General features: G+C 44.9%; 1 protein-coding gene and 1 long non-coding RNA gene across 6 annotated transcripts in view; both read left to right on the plus strand.

The window, feature by feature from the left end:
- The window catches only part of LOC307212685, a 183,621-nt gene that overhangs the window by 151,501 nt on the left and 16,008 nt on the right, over nucleotides 1-16,112 (plus strand). The window lies entirely within an intron of this gene.
- SERTAD2 (SERTA domain containing 2) overlaps nucleotides 1-16,112 on the plus strand; it is a 135,481-nt gene that overhangs the window by 103,800 nt on the left and 15,569 nt on the right. Inside the window, exon 1 of one of the 4 annotated variants that reach the window (XM_079970071.1) lies at nucleotides 10,101-10,122. The exons of the other annotated variants lie outside the window; for them this stretch is intronic. The gene's annotated coding sequence lies outside the window, so the exon portion shown is untranslated. Of the gene's footprint in view, nucleotides 1-10,100; nucleotides 10,123-16,112 lie in introns of those variants that run through there. 4 annotated transcript variants of the gene reach the window in all.

Consider the following 16,112-nt stretch of genomic DNA (forward strand, 5'->3'; position numbering starts at 1 on the left):
CTCTGGTTACGTACTTAATTCATTCCGGAAGTCCGTTCTTAACCTGAAACTGTTCTTAACTTGAAGCACCACTTTAGCTATTGGGGCCTCCCGCTGCTGCTGCACCGCCACCGCGTGATTTCTGTTCTCATCCTGAAGCAAAGTTCTTAACCCGAGGTACTATTTCTGGGTTAGCGGAGTCTGTAACCTGAAGTGTATGTAACCCGAGGTACCACTGTACCCATTTCATTGTATAGGAACACATGACCAGAGCTGATTTTTGGTCACACAATTCTTATTCCTTATTCTGTCACGTCCAGGGCGCATGAGAAGTGTGCTGGGGAATTTTCTGTTTTATTCTTTAGGAGTTCAGAGAGTCCCTAGATTTCAGAAAGCTAGCTTGTGGGCCCTGCAGAGAGGAGAAGCTAGGAACCTTTGAGCATCTGTGATGGTGTGGAAGTTGCTTGCTGAGCACAGTAGTTATGATAGCAAATTGACTACTGTCTACACCTTTTCTAACACTTGAAATCTGCACTGATAAACTTAGACATTCACTGGTGTAGATGATAATTGCTGCTCCCATGGTCCTAACATATTTTTGTGTGTGTGTGTGTGTGTGTGTGTGTGTCGTGATTATTAAACAAGGGCTCAGTTCCTTAATGCTGAGGCAGAGAAAGAACCATGGCTGGAAATGTCAGGCAGTCTCACTCATTTATGGTACAATCCTTTGCAAATTATCCAGGAGTTATGACACACTGTTCAACAGGCATTATACCCAGGGAAGTTTGCATTGGGTATCAGGTAGAGTGGTGCTGCAGAACATCTAATTGCTGGAGGTTTGGGAAATGTATGAGTTCTGATTCCAAAAGTTTTACATTTTGAAGAATGCTTGGGCAGTTTGCAATGCTTTGAGATAACTAAAGTTTCTTGCATCGGGCAGTATTCATATGAAAAGAAGTGGACTAGATATAATTGCTCTAAACAAAATTAATAAAATATGTGTTAAAAAAGCCACACACCTAATCTAAACCCACTGCTTTTAATTTTTGAAGATGTTGTTTTCCATTTAGCTGCTGTATAACTACTTCCTCTGTAATTTAAGGTTTTAATTAATATGTGTGCACAATATTTTTCTTTGAACTAATAGATCTGTTAGGTGTGACTTTTTATGTAGTGTGAGGTAACTGTGCTGAAAAGCTTCGAAAAGTTTTGTAAGGCAACATGATCATTAGTTTTACTTTCTTTAGTTGGACTTCTGAATCAGTTACTGGTGGTGATGTTACACTGGTGTAACATTTACTGGTGGTGATGTTCAGCTGTTACACTGAATTTAAAGTATTTTCTTTTGCCTTTATAAAATGAGCAGCAATAGAGAAACACCCATGATAGCAGGGAAATGTGTGTGGATGTGTTGGGGGGGGGGCGGCATTGGAAGGAAGGCCTGTTTGAAGAGTGTACAGCTTGTCAGTCAGCAGGTCTGACTAGTTTCTGAATGCCCCAGGGCGGGTTCCTCTTACTAAAGTGCAGGTAGCTGTGAAATGAAGTTCTTAAATCCAGATTTGTCAGCATAGTGCCCCCTTAACATCTCCTCATAAAAGAGTTGGGTTTTTTGCAGCTAAATAGAACTTTCTCAAATTCAGATAAAGCAGACAAAAATATATAGAACTTGTCATAGTGCACTTTTCTTTTTAGTGCACTTTATATACCTGAAAGAGCGTCTCCACCTCCATCGTTCTGCCCGGACACTGAGGTCCAGCTCCGAGGGCCTTCTGGTGGTTCCCTTTCTTCGAGAAGCCAAGTTACAGGGAACCAGGCAGAGGGCCTTCTCAGTGGTGGCGCCTGCCCTGTGGAACACCCTCCCACCAGATGTCAAAGAGAAAAACGACTACCAGACTTTTAGAAGACATCTAAAGGCAGCCCTGTTTAGGGAAGCTTTTAATGTTTAATAGACTATTGTATTTTAATATTCTGTTGGAGGCCGCCCAGAGTGGCTGAGGAAACCCAGCCAGATGGGTGGGGTATAATAATAATAATAATAATAATAATAATAATAATAATAATAATATTTATTTATTTATTCATTCATTCATTCATTCATTCATTCATTCCTTGGAATGGTGGGGACATTCTTAACTTCTGCCCAGAGGAGCATGGGCAGCCTGAATATTTTATACCAGGCGTAGGCAGCCTAAGGCCTGTGGGCCGGATACGGCCCAATCGCCTTCCCAATCTAGCCCGCGGACAGTCCGGGAATCAGCATGTTTTTACATGAGTAGAATGTGTGCTTTTATTTAAAATGCATCTCTGGGTTATTTGTGGGGCATAGGAATTCGTTCATTTTTTTCTTTTCCAAAATATAGTCCAGCCCCCCACACGGTCTGAGGGACAATGGACTGGCTCACGGCTGAAAAAGGTTGCTGACCCCAGTTTTATACCAAAGCATGTAGCCTGGCTGTGTTGGTTAGATAGGCCTTGCAGGACACTAAGAACATGCATGAAGCAGCGATGAGCCATTCATACTCGTCTTTGTCTCAACAGCCTGCAATATTATTTGCAGGGTGCTGCTGCGTTTAATCTCTTTTGCCTTCTATCACAGAAAAGTGACTTGCTGCTTTGTATAGTGGTCAGAAAGTTTCTTTAGTTCACCCCTCTCCCCCCAAGGGCCATAATTCTTCTTCCTCTGTGAATCAGAAATCAGGCCTGCGTCCCACTTTCCTCTCCATCTGCTTGGGGAGCAGATAATTTCTGATTGATTTCCTTCTCTTACTGTATTTGTTGCACATAACCCTTCAGCCAGAGCGTATTCTTTGGTTTTGTTTTTTAAACGTAAGTAGCTGGCTCTTGTTCCCAAGTGTTAATGTAATATGATATACATGATGCACACTGCCATGGTGTGCTCTAGTTTTTCTCCTCCTCCTCCTCCTAACTATGCAGTAAAACTAAGAGTTGATTCATATGGTTGGTAAAAAAAGGAAAGGGGCGGGAGAGGGGGATGAGTCACTCATGTTGCTTCCCTCTTAACAGAGAATTTGCTATAGAATTTGCATATGTCTTTGCAACTTTTTCTTTCCCCGATGGCCATTTTTCCAACTTTTGTTCTCACCACAGCCACCCTCCTAAACCGTACCATGATGTCTTCATAACTACACAGTGTTCCACAGATAACCCATCAGGGAGAAAATGACTTCTGTCAAGCAGAGACTTAATTATGAAATCCAGTATTTAAAATTTAATGTAGGCACTTGCGTACTCTGTGCATGTGTGTGTATTCCAAAGTGGTGTACAAAAGTAATAAAACACGGCATAAAAATATGTATATTCAATTAGTTACACAACAGAGTGCTTGGATTAAACATTAGCATCCTTCAGTCATTTTTGCTGAAATGTTCTTAAGTGTGCAGAGACTGAGAAAGGGGGACTGTCCCTGGGGGCTCTACTCCTGCCACCATGCCCCCTTCCAGCCTGCTGTGCTCTCCACACTTGGGGGCATTTTTGCAATGGGGAGTCCCTGCTGAAGCCGCATAAGTTCTTGCTGTGAGCTGGAACCATGGCAGAGCATCCATACCTTCAGTAGATGTCTCGGTTGACCACATAGTCCCTGACAGCATTGACATGTGGGGCCTGCAGGGGATGTGACAGCATGGAGAGGGGAAGCCCATTCTTTGTGAGAGGGTAACCAGTTTCTGCATATGAGGAACTGAGGCTCACAAGGACACAGCTTGTTGCCCACAGATCTTCCAAGGCTGCCTTAGAGCCATGTGCCTAGTTGTTTTTTAAGGAAAGTTCAGGTCATCACTCTTACCTGGCTGTGAAAGGTAGGAGCCTACAACCAGAGAGTTGGCTTGTTAACTGAAAACAACACATGGAATTTGGTCCTGTCATTTACACACATGCTGGTTGCTTTAGCTTTCATTACCCAAGTCTTCAAAGCTTCCTTGCCCATCAGTTTTCTGGTCATAATTGCTGCGGCTGCTTTGCTCCTCTGCCTCTTCACTTTCCCACTTTCCTTTTCTCAGGTCCCAGCTTGCCAGTCCGCTGCTTGTGGACTCTGTCCCTGAGAGTATTTCCTCCCTGCTGGGCCTCCTCTCTCTTGGATCCCCAGTGACTTTTTAGCCAAGGGAATTTTTGGTTATGTTGGGAGTAAGGGAGCCGCGTATGACGCTGGAGAAGAGGTGGAAGCATTGTGGAGTGTTCATAGATAGTCTTCTGTGAGTGAAGTGAGAGCTCACTTGGACTAGAACTAAAATGTCATACTGGCTGTAGAGGCAGGAGATGTTGGCTGCCTAAATAGGTTTACTAAGAGGAGACCCTGGAAGTGGGACAGCTGAAGGAAAGGGAGCTGGGAGGAAGGTTGCAGAGTTAGCACTGGACTCAGAAATGGAAACCAGATCAAAGCATACCCAGAGCAGGCAAGGGCTTGAGGAAACAATAGGCTGAGCAGATAAGGAATGGAGGAAAGGAGGGGCCAGTGAGGAGTACATAGAGAAGGCTTCTACATGAGGTGCACACTGCTGGCAGGAAGAGGGGTGGAGAGATAAATAAGAGGACTGAGCAGCGAAGGATGTTGGCTGGGTGCCAGTAGACTTGAAGGAAGCAGAACCAATTAGCAGTAGGAAGAGAGAGAATCAGGAGATCTGAGGAAACAACTTCCACAGGGGAAGCCATAGTACTCTGTTGTGGCAAAAACAACAAAAAGTCTTGTGGCACCTTAAGGAACAAGAGATTTTGGCATGAAGGGGTTTGCTTGGCAAAGGTGTGGCACTGAAGGAAAAGCCAAGCAGTAGAGTACAAAAATACATGTGAAGGCTTGGGCCTTGGAAGGCCACTAGGGTTTCATGCATTACATTTCAGCATTTGGAGGCGTTGGAAGCCCTGCCATGCACAAAAAGTGGGCAACCCTATAAGCAGCTTGAGAACAACAAGGGTCTGTGAGCTATGGGCTAGCAAGTGCAATTGCGACTCCCCCTTTCATTAGCAGGAGCTTGGTACAAAGAAATGAAGCAAGCAGCCCTTCACTTACTGTGCCATCTTCCTGTTAGGAAGAACTTGGCCTGCTTAATTTCTTTGCGCCAGGCTGCTGTTAACAGAGCAGGGCCAGAAAGAAAACCAACAGGCAAAGCAGCTTTGGAAGCCAAGAGGATCAAAGCAGAGCTGGGGTTGGCTGCTCCAATGATGAGAGTGGCTTTAAGTGATGTGTATAACTGACAGTTCTACCAAATGCAACTGTGCCTGTTTTCTTCAACTGAATGAGGAGGCGGCAAATGTTTTTGAGCTAGTCAGTCAAAACATCTGTGGAGGGAGGCATAGACAAGGCCAACGCGGGCGTAGGCTTGACCTATGGTATTCCAGCCCCAGCCAGGTTCCCTCCATGGGGTGGGAGGGACTGGCTGCTTGCAAAATTGGGTGCTACTGGTTGGTGGCGGCACATAGTCTTGTTTTTCCTTACCTCTTCGTGGCTATGGGAGGTAACCTGTCACTGCTGACACAGGAAGGAACAACCCCAGCCCAGGCTACATCTGGATCTTCCACCCCACTTTTTTTAAGGGGCTGCTGTCCTCACAGGATGGCCTTGGTTGTTTAAATGGCTGACGCTGGTAGGAGAGCCCATGCTGATAGAAATATTATTAGGGAGAAGAGGCAATGAGGGAGGGTTTCCAAACACATGGTCACTTAAGTGTTGTAGTTGTGGGGGCTGTGGGAAGACCAACCGTCCCCACAGGCCATTTCCCCTCTGTGTAAGAGTCCGGCTGAGGGAAAATGGGATCAAATAATTGGAGGTCATTTGCAGGGGAGGGTCAGGGCAAAGGGTTAAGCAACCCACCCCTTGCACCTGCCAGTTCTCCCTTGTAAATGCCTCCAGTTCTCCTCCCTCTGGGGACTTGTTCAGTTTACAGTACAGTATGTAGTTCCTCGCTCTGGCAAGTGGTTAGTGGCTCTAACTTAAATCTTTCTGTCACAGTGATTTGTACGGCAAAATGAAGCAGAAAATGTTTTGCCAAACTGCGCACATCCTACGCTGTACCTTTAAAGCACATTCAAAGCACATTCTTTCCCTCAAAGACTTCTGGTCATTGTACAGTGGTTAAGAACTTAATTTGTTCTGGAGGTCTGTTCTTAACCTGAAACTGTTCTTAACCTGAAGCACCACTTTAGATAATGGGGCCTCCTGCTGCCGCCGCGCCTCTGGAGCACGATTTCTGTTTTCATCCTGAAGCAAAGTTCTTAACCCGAGGTACTATTTCTGGGTTAGCAGAGTCTGTAACCTGAAGCGTATGTAACCTGATGTACCACTGTAGTTCGTTTGGTGTTGTTGGGAATTGCAATTCTGGGGAAAAATAAACTATGGGTCCCAGGATTCTTTGAGGGAAGGAATGTGTTTTGAAGGCTCTTTAAAGGTGTACACAGCTTCAGTCTCCCCCTTGACTTTGAGGGGCAAAGATGGGACAAATGAACATGTTTTACGAAGCACAAAATGGTAACTGTCTGCTGGCAGTTATTGTGATAAGTAACCCTTGCAGGGACGCAGGTGGCGCTGTGGGTTAAAGCCTCAGCGCCTAGGACTTGCCGATCGAAAGGTCGGCGGTTCGAATCCCTGCGGCGGGGTGCGCTCCCGCTGCTCGGTCCCAGCGCCTGCCAACCTAGCAGTTCAAAAGCACCTCCGGGTGCAAGTAGATAAATAGGGACCACTTACCGGCGGGAAGGTAAACGGCGTTTCTGTGTGCGGCTCTGGCTCGCCAGAGCAGCGATGTCACGCTGGCCACGTGACCCGGAAGTGTCTCCGGACAGCGCTGGCCCCTGGCCTCTTAAGTGAGATGGGCGCACAACCCCAGAGTCTGTCAAGACTGGCCCGTACGGGCAGGGGTACCTTTACCTTTACCTTTAACCCTTGCCACAATGCCCCATCCTAATGCAGGTCACTTCCCCTACAGCCCACTGTGGCTTAACATTCAGGTACCTGTACTTTCTAGAGTTCAGTTGTTTGGCTGGTGTGGAATTGTAATAAATCAGCCTAAGTTCCCTATCGGAGTTTTCAAAATTCTTCTCAGACAAAACTTGCAAGTGCACTATAGTTCAAACAGCGCAAGAGCCCGTAATACATTGAAAAATCCCGCATTCATCCTCATTTGTCCAGCATTACTGTTATTATGTAAATGTGTATACTGCCCTTCATCCATAGATCTCAGGGTGATTCACAGTTAGGTCTGGGCAATGTATTGATACATCTCTGAGGACCAGTATGAGGGCGAGACCACGATGGCTGCTTCGCCCGGCGGTAGTATATCCCTTTGCCACCAGAGGGACTCAGGAGCGGCTGCTGTTTCACCTGCGTTATATAGCCAGGTGAGGCAGGCATTGCGTTCTGGCCCTCATACCACCAGGGGGCTTCTTTAAATTGTTCTGCTGTCTGCGCCTCAGTGGCGCAGTTTATTGATGCCCCCACCCTGCCTATGATCAGCTGAGAAGTGGGTGGTTTAAGAAAGCCTGCTTCTCAGCTGATCAAGCCACCCCCAGACTGGGGGGCGGGGCTCTGCCTGTGACTCACCAGCCGGCTGGCGGGCCACCTCTTTCTCCCGGGAGGAAGAAGTAGCCCGTCTGCCTGTGGCAATGGTGCCAGAAGCCACTGCACAATTGTAGTGCTTGTGTGGCAGTCTCAGCCGGTGCCGCCTTAGAACTGGTGGGTATCGGGGAGGGGGGCTCAGCCCTCGCCCCTTCACAGGGGGGGCACCTTTTCCACCCAGGAGAAAGAGGTAGCCTGCCCAAGTGAAGGTGGAGGCAGCCTGCGAATGGAGCCTTTTAGGCTCTGCGTGCTTGGCTGCCACCTGGCTGCCTTCACCCAGGAGGGTGGGCTGCGTCTTTCCTCCCAGGGTGGTTGGTCACCTCGGGAGTAAAGATGCAGAGCACCCGCTCGAGCAAACCTTTGAGGGAGGCCGGCCTCTGTACCTTGTTCGCACCAGGCCCTGGGGTGGAGGAACTCTTTCTGTCCCCCATCGCCCAGTGAGATGAACAAGCTGCATTGGCCCCTGAGGTGCCAGGGTTAAACCACCTGGGAGCGGCTGCAATTTCAGCCCAGCGCCTCATAGGTCTGGGGCCAATGCAGCTTGTTCCTGCCTCCATTTCAGCCTCACGGTGTATCATCAGATTGTGATGTTTGGCTGGTGATACATAGCAATGTTGAAAAGCTGACATCGCCCATCCCTATTCACAGTGTAAAATTGGTTTCATATTCCATGTATCTTCTTCTTCTTCTTCTTCTTCTTCTTCTTCTTCTTCTTCTTCTTCTTCTTTTCCATGTATCATCTTCTTCTTCTTCTTCTTCTTCTTCTTCTTCTTCTTCTTCTTCTTCTTCTTCTTCTACCACCCATCTGACTGGGTTGCCGCAGCCACTCTAGGAGGCTTCCAACAAATAAAAACACCTTAAGACATCAAACAGGAAAAAGTTTCAGATGTCTTCTAAAAGTGAGATAATTTTCTTGACATCTGGCAGGAGGGTGTTCCACAGGGCGGTGCCACCACCGAGAAGGTCAGCTGTCAGGTGTCCATCTCTCTCCCCTGCTCCTTCTCATTTAAAATAATGATGATGATAATAATAATAATAATAATAATAATAATAATAAGCATTTAACTTGCTAAGCCATTAGGGGTCTGATTTCTTCCCATTGAACAGAAAACAAAACTTCCAAACGCCTGAAATCCTAAGCTAACTGAGATCCATTCTCTCCCCAGAAACTTCTCAGAATAGAACAGGTAGAATAAATTGATGTTTGCATGTGGTTGTGCCACTCCAGAAGCAATCTGGTAGTTGCCTCCCTCATTCCTGCATGTACGAAGGAAAACAGAAACCATTGCAAAACGACTGAATGGGTCAGTTGGGCCAGGAGTATTTTTCACTGTTAACTGTTTGCTTAGTTGTTCTCTACATTGGCTTTAATATTCTCATTGTGCAAACTTGCAACACTTATTTATCATTTGAAATACTCTCTGGTCAGGAGGAGTCCTATTAAGCTATTGTGGTACATTTGGCCCCTTCCATTTGGCCAAACATTAAAAGAGGACAAAAAAAACAAAAAACCAGTCGGTGATCTCTCTCCTTAAGAGTTTGAACTACAAAATGGGACATTTCCTGGTTCTCTTCTTGGCCTCAGACATGAACTCATCTCAGTGGCCTTGAGGTCCACTCTTTCGCTCTCATCCCCCATCTGCAGTATGGGGGAAATAGTCTCTTATAAAGTGTTTGTGTGGATTGCAAGGAGTGAAGTGCTTTAAACGCTCTAAAAGCGCTACATAAATTATTATGATTGAAGATTCACAAAGCTGTTTTTCTTTTGTTTGTTTATTTTTAATGCTACATTTGTCTAATAACGCTGCTGTGTGCAGACTGTGGCTGAAGGCAAGAAATGCCGAAAACTGCTTCTGAAGTGACAAGGACAAACTCCTGCAAAAAGGAACCCCATGGAAACGCTTTCCTTGTTGTAATCTGTGCAGTAGCAAGAGACTAGGCAATAACGTTTGCCAGAACCATTCAGAATGCTTGCAGTTTATACAGTGTACCTAAAACTTACCTTTTTTGGTGTGACACTTGTTTGGTGCTCTGATCCTTAATGCATTTGGCTTAAAAGTAAATCTTGTAAATCAGTCACTGCAGCTTTTTTGGTGGTGAGAAGTAATTAGCTTGAGTTGCATCATTGATCAAACTACCCCCCCCCAAGCTGTAATATACTGATTGAGCAGAGCTTTCTTGCTGTCTAAAGTTAGTCCTCCACACACACACACACCCGCCCGCTCACGCACACACACACCCCAGTGTATTTTATTAAGGGTCTACAATGTGAGGGGGAAAACAAGGTATCTTTAGGGAAAAGATTTTGCAGCACGGTTGAAAAATAAAGGCTCCAGCCAAGTGATTATAAATACCAGGAAAGGGGGAGGGGATCACCCATTGCAACGCAAAGGGATGTGGGGGGTGGGCTCTTGTCTCCCTGCTGTGAAGTCAAAACTGTCATTAATCTTTATGTAAAGTGGATATCTGCAAGGGAGAATGGAGCCCAAAGATGCAGAGACTACACCAGTCAGAGAAACACATGTCAATAGTGACATTTTGTTCAGCAAGCTGAAGATGGTTCCATTCAGCCAAATGGCCCACTGGTTAGTAATTGCTGAGAAGGGCTAAAGCATTTCCCAGCATCTTGTGTTTTTTTCAGGCATACCATTTTAAAAGAGGAAGAACATCTCTGATAGGTTAGGGGGCTTTGCTGTTGCTGCCTGCCTTGAAAGTTTTCCACGTTATTTCACGTGTAATCTGTGATCAAACTGCCTCTTCCAGCAAAGTTTATTCATAATTAAAAAGAGTATTTTGTGATCTTTTCATATCTGCCTCTCCATTAAGCTGTCTTGATTTTAAATAGGCAATCTCCCCACCACCACCACCTGCCTGGTCAGAATGGTTCCTTACCTAGCTTTTGGAACAAAAAGTAATTTGTTAAAGACTTTTACCTACTGAGTCTTTAAGAGGAGTTGCTTAATTTGGATTATCTATCCCTGAAGCAGTCCAAATTCCAGAAATTACAATGATGGTCTGTAGCAACAGGAAGACAGAAAGTGTTGGCGCATCTTAGAAACTTCATCATGGCATGAAATTAGTCATAGTATATGTTTAGGTCCTGTGCCATTTGTGTGTGCATCTATATGGTCAAAGGATATAGATACTGTTGCTTCGTTACCTGTATTCTAGTCCTTTACTCCAGAAGTAAAGCCATTGTGCCATGAAATGTACAGCATAGTCATGCATAAACACATGTAGTATAATCTGATTTGTGATTGGCAGCTTCCATTGAACTGCCAAATGGAGACGTGTGTGTGTGTGTGTGTGTGTGTGTGTGTGTGAGAGAGAGAGAGAGAGAGAGAGAGAGAGAGAGAGAGATGTTTCTCCACTACTCTAGTCACTACTCCCAACATTTTGTTAGAAAAACAGCTTTGCAGATTATCTGTGGGCAGCCTAGTTTGTGGGTACACACATACACACATACATTTAGCGACACAGTAAACAAAACTGTAGTTGAAGTTATCTAGCCTTAAGATTGCATATGCTCGACTGTTTTTTTTCTAATCCTGTGGTGTCAGTATGCAGTGGTCCAGTCTTGATGTTCAGCAGTCAGATTCTGAACACATGAAGAACACCACTTAAGTAAACAAGGTTCAACTTTGCATTTTTCTATCATAGCATTTCTGTTAGTTTTGTGTTCCAACTGCCATTTCAGGACTTCGGTTATGCTTCTGCAAGGTAGAACATACACCAATAGTGCTTCTATGAGAGATTCGGTTGATATGTAATCAATACTCTGCCCCAGTTCATTCCCCCCCCCCATAAAAATAATTGCTTTATGTGCCAGTATTCTACTTTTACAAGTTTGCCCTGATTTCAATGGGGAAACATTCTATGCATTAGCTGTTTAGTATTTTCAGATTGACTTGCTCTTGATTTCAGCCATAGTATTCAAAGTCCCATCCTGCAGGACAGTCTATTTTTCCCAGTGTAGTTTCCAATAGCTTAGCAACCTAAAAGAGGTGGGTCTGATTACACTTTGTGCAAGAGGACTTGGTACTACTCCTTAATATTATAAACATTCTCAGGAACAATTGAGTCTTTTAGTGTACAAGACCTGTTCCTCTTTCAGAGGATTAGTAAATGAGGCAGTAATTTATTCGAAAGGATATATTTAGTAGAGGGCTCCTTAGCTTTATTTGACATAGCCCTGTCAGGTAAGCGCAATTTGTCAAAACCATTAAACAAGCTCCTCTTCTTCAGGAGGAGAGGTTTCCTTTAGCAAACTGACAACGGTAGAAACTGTTTCTAATTTAATAGAAACATATGCTTCCTGCAAAAACCTTAGCGAGCAGGCCTGCTTGAATTGTTTATTTTCGTGTGTGTGTGTGTGTGTGTGTTACTACAGTAAAATCTTGTTTGGGAGCAAAGGGATTGCTTTCTGCTGAAGTTTCAGTAGTCTGTGATCTTAAAGTCTGGAGAAAGTAGTAATAATGGCAGTGTTGGTGCACATTCCCCCGCCCCATGCCCCCCCCCCCCCCCGGTCTTGCAGCCTCTGATCATTAATAAACAGCAAGCACTCGCTTTGCCCTCTGGGCCTCAAATAGTACAGTATGCAACAAGGGAGTGCAAGCAAGCTGGAGGATGGAAACAGTAGTATCGGGTTACAGTTTCAAAATATCGCAGGAGCGTGTTAGCTGCCTTATTCTATTGACTTGCCATGTAATTGCATTGCTTATTTGTGTGAAGAAAGACTTCCCCTTTTCCACCCAATTACAATAGACGTTACTACTTCGGAGCTCTCCAGAGTTGTTTTCTCCCCCCCCCCCCGAAATTACTCTCAAGTGCAAGCATTTTGCAATAACTTTATTTATTTATAGGTTACTCAGCCTATATCGTACATGATAAAGTTGAACTGAATCAAACTTTTCCCTTCCTAAAATAAGGTTTCTTACTACAGGTATAGATATATATTTATATATCTGTCTTCAGGGTAAAAACTTAGCTTTGTATATGTCGATAGCCTCATTTGAAATCAGGATGCAAATCCTGCGATGTCTGAGGAATTCAAGGCAGAAGTAGCTACTCTGAAATACTTTCCCATGATTATGGAGGAAGGAGAAGATCTAGAGGATTGGTAGGCAAACGTAAGGCCCAGGGGACGGATCTGGCCCAATTGCCTTCTCAATCCAGCCCACGGATGGTCCGGGAATCAGTGTGTTTTTACATGAGTAGAACATGTCCTTTTACAGTGGTACCCCGGGTTAAGTACTTAATTCGTTCCGGAGGTCCGTACTTAACCTGAAACTGTTCTTAACCTGAAGCACTATTTCTGGGTTAGCGGAATCTGTAATCTGAAGCATATGTAACCTGAAGCGTATGTAACTCGAGGTACCACTGTATTTAAAATGCATTTGTGGGTTATTTGTGGGGCATAGGAATTTGTTCATTTTTTAATATATATAGAGTCCAGCCCCCCACAAGGTCTGAGGGCCAGTGGACCAGCTCCCTGCTGAAAAAGTTTGCTGACCCCTGATCTAGAGTTCACCCTCGTAGTTTCCGCAGGGTGGCCCAAAACACATGTCAGATTGATATTGAGACCCTTGTGGAATATTCTAAGATGAACTATCGTTAATTTATTTGCTGTCTGTCAATTTTCCATCTCTTTAAATTTGGTGTGCAGTATCTCATAAATAAGTGTTTTTTGGCACATAAATTAAAAAGTACCTAGCTTTTTCCCCACCAAGAAGCTTTGAGGGATTTTTGTTGCAATTTTGCATCTGTAAGTAACGGTGGGTGGGTGGGTGTTCTCCAGATCCAGTAAGTGTCACACTTACAGGCCAATCATCAAAAGAGCTTCAGAGAGCAACATACACAAATTGGATTTCTGCCAACATAGAGGATGGGGGATTAGAAACTTACCCTGTGTGTTTGCGTGCATTATGGCTTCAGATTGATAAATTTCTGCCTGACTCCACCTATCCATCCACACCTGAGTAAATTTGGAGAACTGGTTCGTGTTAAAAATTTAAACGCAGCAGATCTCTCCAATGTGTGGTTTTTGGCAGCCCTGAAATCTTTACAGTGACAACCGATGAACACTACTAAACAAGCCTTTGTTCTCTGGCTCCATAGTTATTTCCCAGAACTGAAAAGGAGCCAATTTTGATGCAATTCTAAAAAAATATATTCTTAATAAATAATAGTTTCCTTGCAGAGGAAAGGGAAAGCATAGCTAATATAGACTTCATTTATGGAAATGGGGAGAGGAGCCTTGAAAGGTGGAAAAACCATAATTAATATTATGTCACCGTGCAGGAGGGGAAGAAACTGACCTTCATTTTGGCATCTGCTTCTGTCCAACTTGCACACGTGATATTACAGAGAGTCACAAGCATCTCTTCTAGTATCAGAATTGGCTTTTCAAGGTGTATGTGCATGTCTGTATGTAGCCCACACTTTGTGCAGTATACTACAGGGGGAAATACTGGTGTAACACCACTGTACATGTAGTAGACAAAAACATTCTCAGCAGGTCATATTCCAGGGCTGCTTTTTCATGTTCAGCTATCTGAGGATAACAATCATAACAATCGGAGCCTTTAAGCCTCTGATTCTTTACATTTGCAAAAGGTTAATTCTTCAAATTTGCAAAAGCTCCCCACTTTGTGACCCGGTTTGCAAGTCACATTAAGCCATACCTAAAATAAACTGGTTTAATGTGAACAAGCTGTGCTGCTGAAGTTGTAGGTTCTTTGCTCATCTTCTTCCCTTCTTCAAGCTGCCAGGAAACAAGCTGTGGTCGGGCTTGTCAAGTTGTCCGAACTTGTGGTTTATTTCTCTCCAAACGAACCACGAGTGGAAGCCAAGGTTTGTTGCCCACAGTTTGCAAATTTATTGTGAGGATCACAAGTGTATACACGTTGCATAGGTTTGCTACATAAAAGCCTGGAGGGAGCCTTCAAGAGGGTAAATCCCAGGGCAATAATGGGTTTGTGACTTTCATCTCAGGAATAGTGAGCGCATTCCATGGGACAGTCAGAAAAAGAGCATATAGTTTTTCAAACTGCAGTTAACCTAAAGCCCTACTTTGCATTTTTGTTGGTGGAGGAGCATAATCATGCTCCAGGGGAAACAAAATACAGTGGTACCTCGGGTTACATACGCTTCAGGTTACAGACTCCGCTAACCCAGAAATAATACCTTGGATTAAGAACTTTGCTTCAGGATGAGAACAGAAATCGTGCTCCGGTGGCACAGCGGCAGAGGGAGGCCCCATTAGCTAAAGTGGTGCTTCAGGTTAAGAACAGTTTCAGGTTAAGAACAGACCTCCAGAACAAATTAAGTACTTAACCCAAGGTACCACTGTAGGGACGCAGGTGGCGCTGTGGGTTAAAGCTTCAGCGCCTAGGACTTGCCGATCGAAAGGTCGGCGGTTCGAATCCCTGCGGCGGGGTGCGCTCCCGCTGCTCGGTCCCAGCGCCTGCCAACCTAGCAGTTCGAAAGCACCTCCGGGTGCAAGTAGATAAATAGGGACCGCTTACCAGCGGGAAGGTAAACGGCGTTTCCGTGTGCGGCTCTGGCTCGCCAGAGCAGCGATGTCACGCTGGCCAAGTGTCTCCAGACAGCGCTGGCTCCTGGCCTCTTAAGTGAGATGGGCGCACAACCCCAGAGTCTGTCAAGACTGGCCCGTATGGGCAGGGGTACCTTTACCTTTACCTTTACCACTGTAAAATTTATTCCATGTTGCATAAAATGCTTCCAGAGACTTCTCTTTTTAGCACTTATATGGGCCAGATATTTTGATACCACAAGTTCAAAAGGAGCATATAGTTGAACAAATGTTCATTTTCGGGATGAAGAATTGTCACACTTTTTAAGGACGAACAGAATATTCTCATTTGTAGTCTCTGCAAATGATGTGGCAAAAAAATAAAAAATACCCAAGAATCAGGGAAAGACTAAAGGAGCAAAAATAGTCAAAGACCAAGAATGACTTGTTCAGAAAAAGCCCTACAAAGCGACCTCTAGTACATTGCAGTGATAAGGCCACACATGTGCTGATCAGCAGGGCTCCCCCCACCCCAAATCTGATTCAGAGCACACGTGAATGCAAAATAGAAATGAAATAATCCGTTTGGGAAGGAATCTGAATCAGTTCCAATCTGTTACCTCCGAGGATGTGGACAGACGAGTGAAACCAACCACCTCTTTCCTTGATCCTTGCCCATCCTGGCTAATAAAAGTAAGCCGGGAAGGGCTGGGCGATGGGCTTCGTGGGGTGGTGAATGCTTCTCTCTGTGAGGGAGCGTTCCCAGACCCACTGAAAGAGGCAGTCATTAAACCGCTTCTTAAAAAAACAACAACTTTAGACCCGGCCAATATGGCCAATTATCACCCAGTCTCAAATCTTCCATTCTTAGGCAAGGTGATTGAGCAGGTGGTTGTTGAACAACTCCAAGCATGCCTGGAGGATGCGGACCATTTGGATCCCTTCCAGTCGGGATTCAGGCCTTAGCACGGGACTGAAACTGCCTTGGTCATGCTGGTTGATGATCTTCGGTGAGCTAGGGACAAAGGTGAAAGCTGTTGC

Source organism: Podarcis cretensis (genome assembly GCF_951804945.1).
Source record: "Podarcis cretensis genome assembly, chromosome: 3".
NCBI lineage: Eukaryota > Metazoa > Chordata > Lepidosauria > Squamata > Lacertidae > Podarcis > Podarcis cretensis.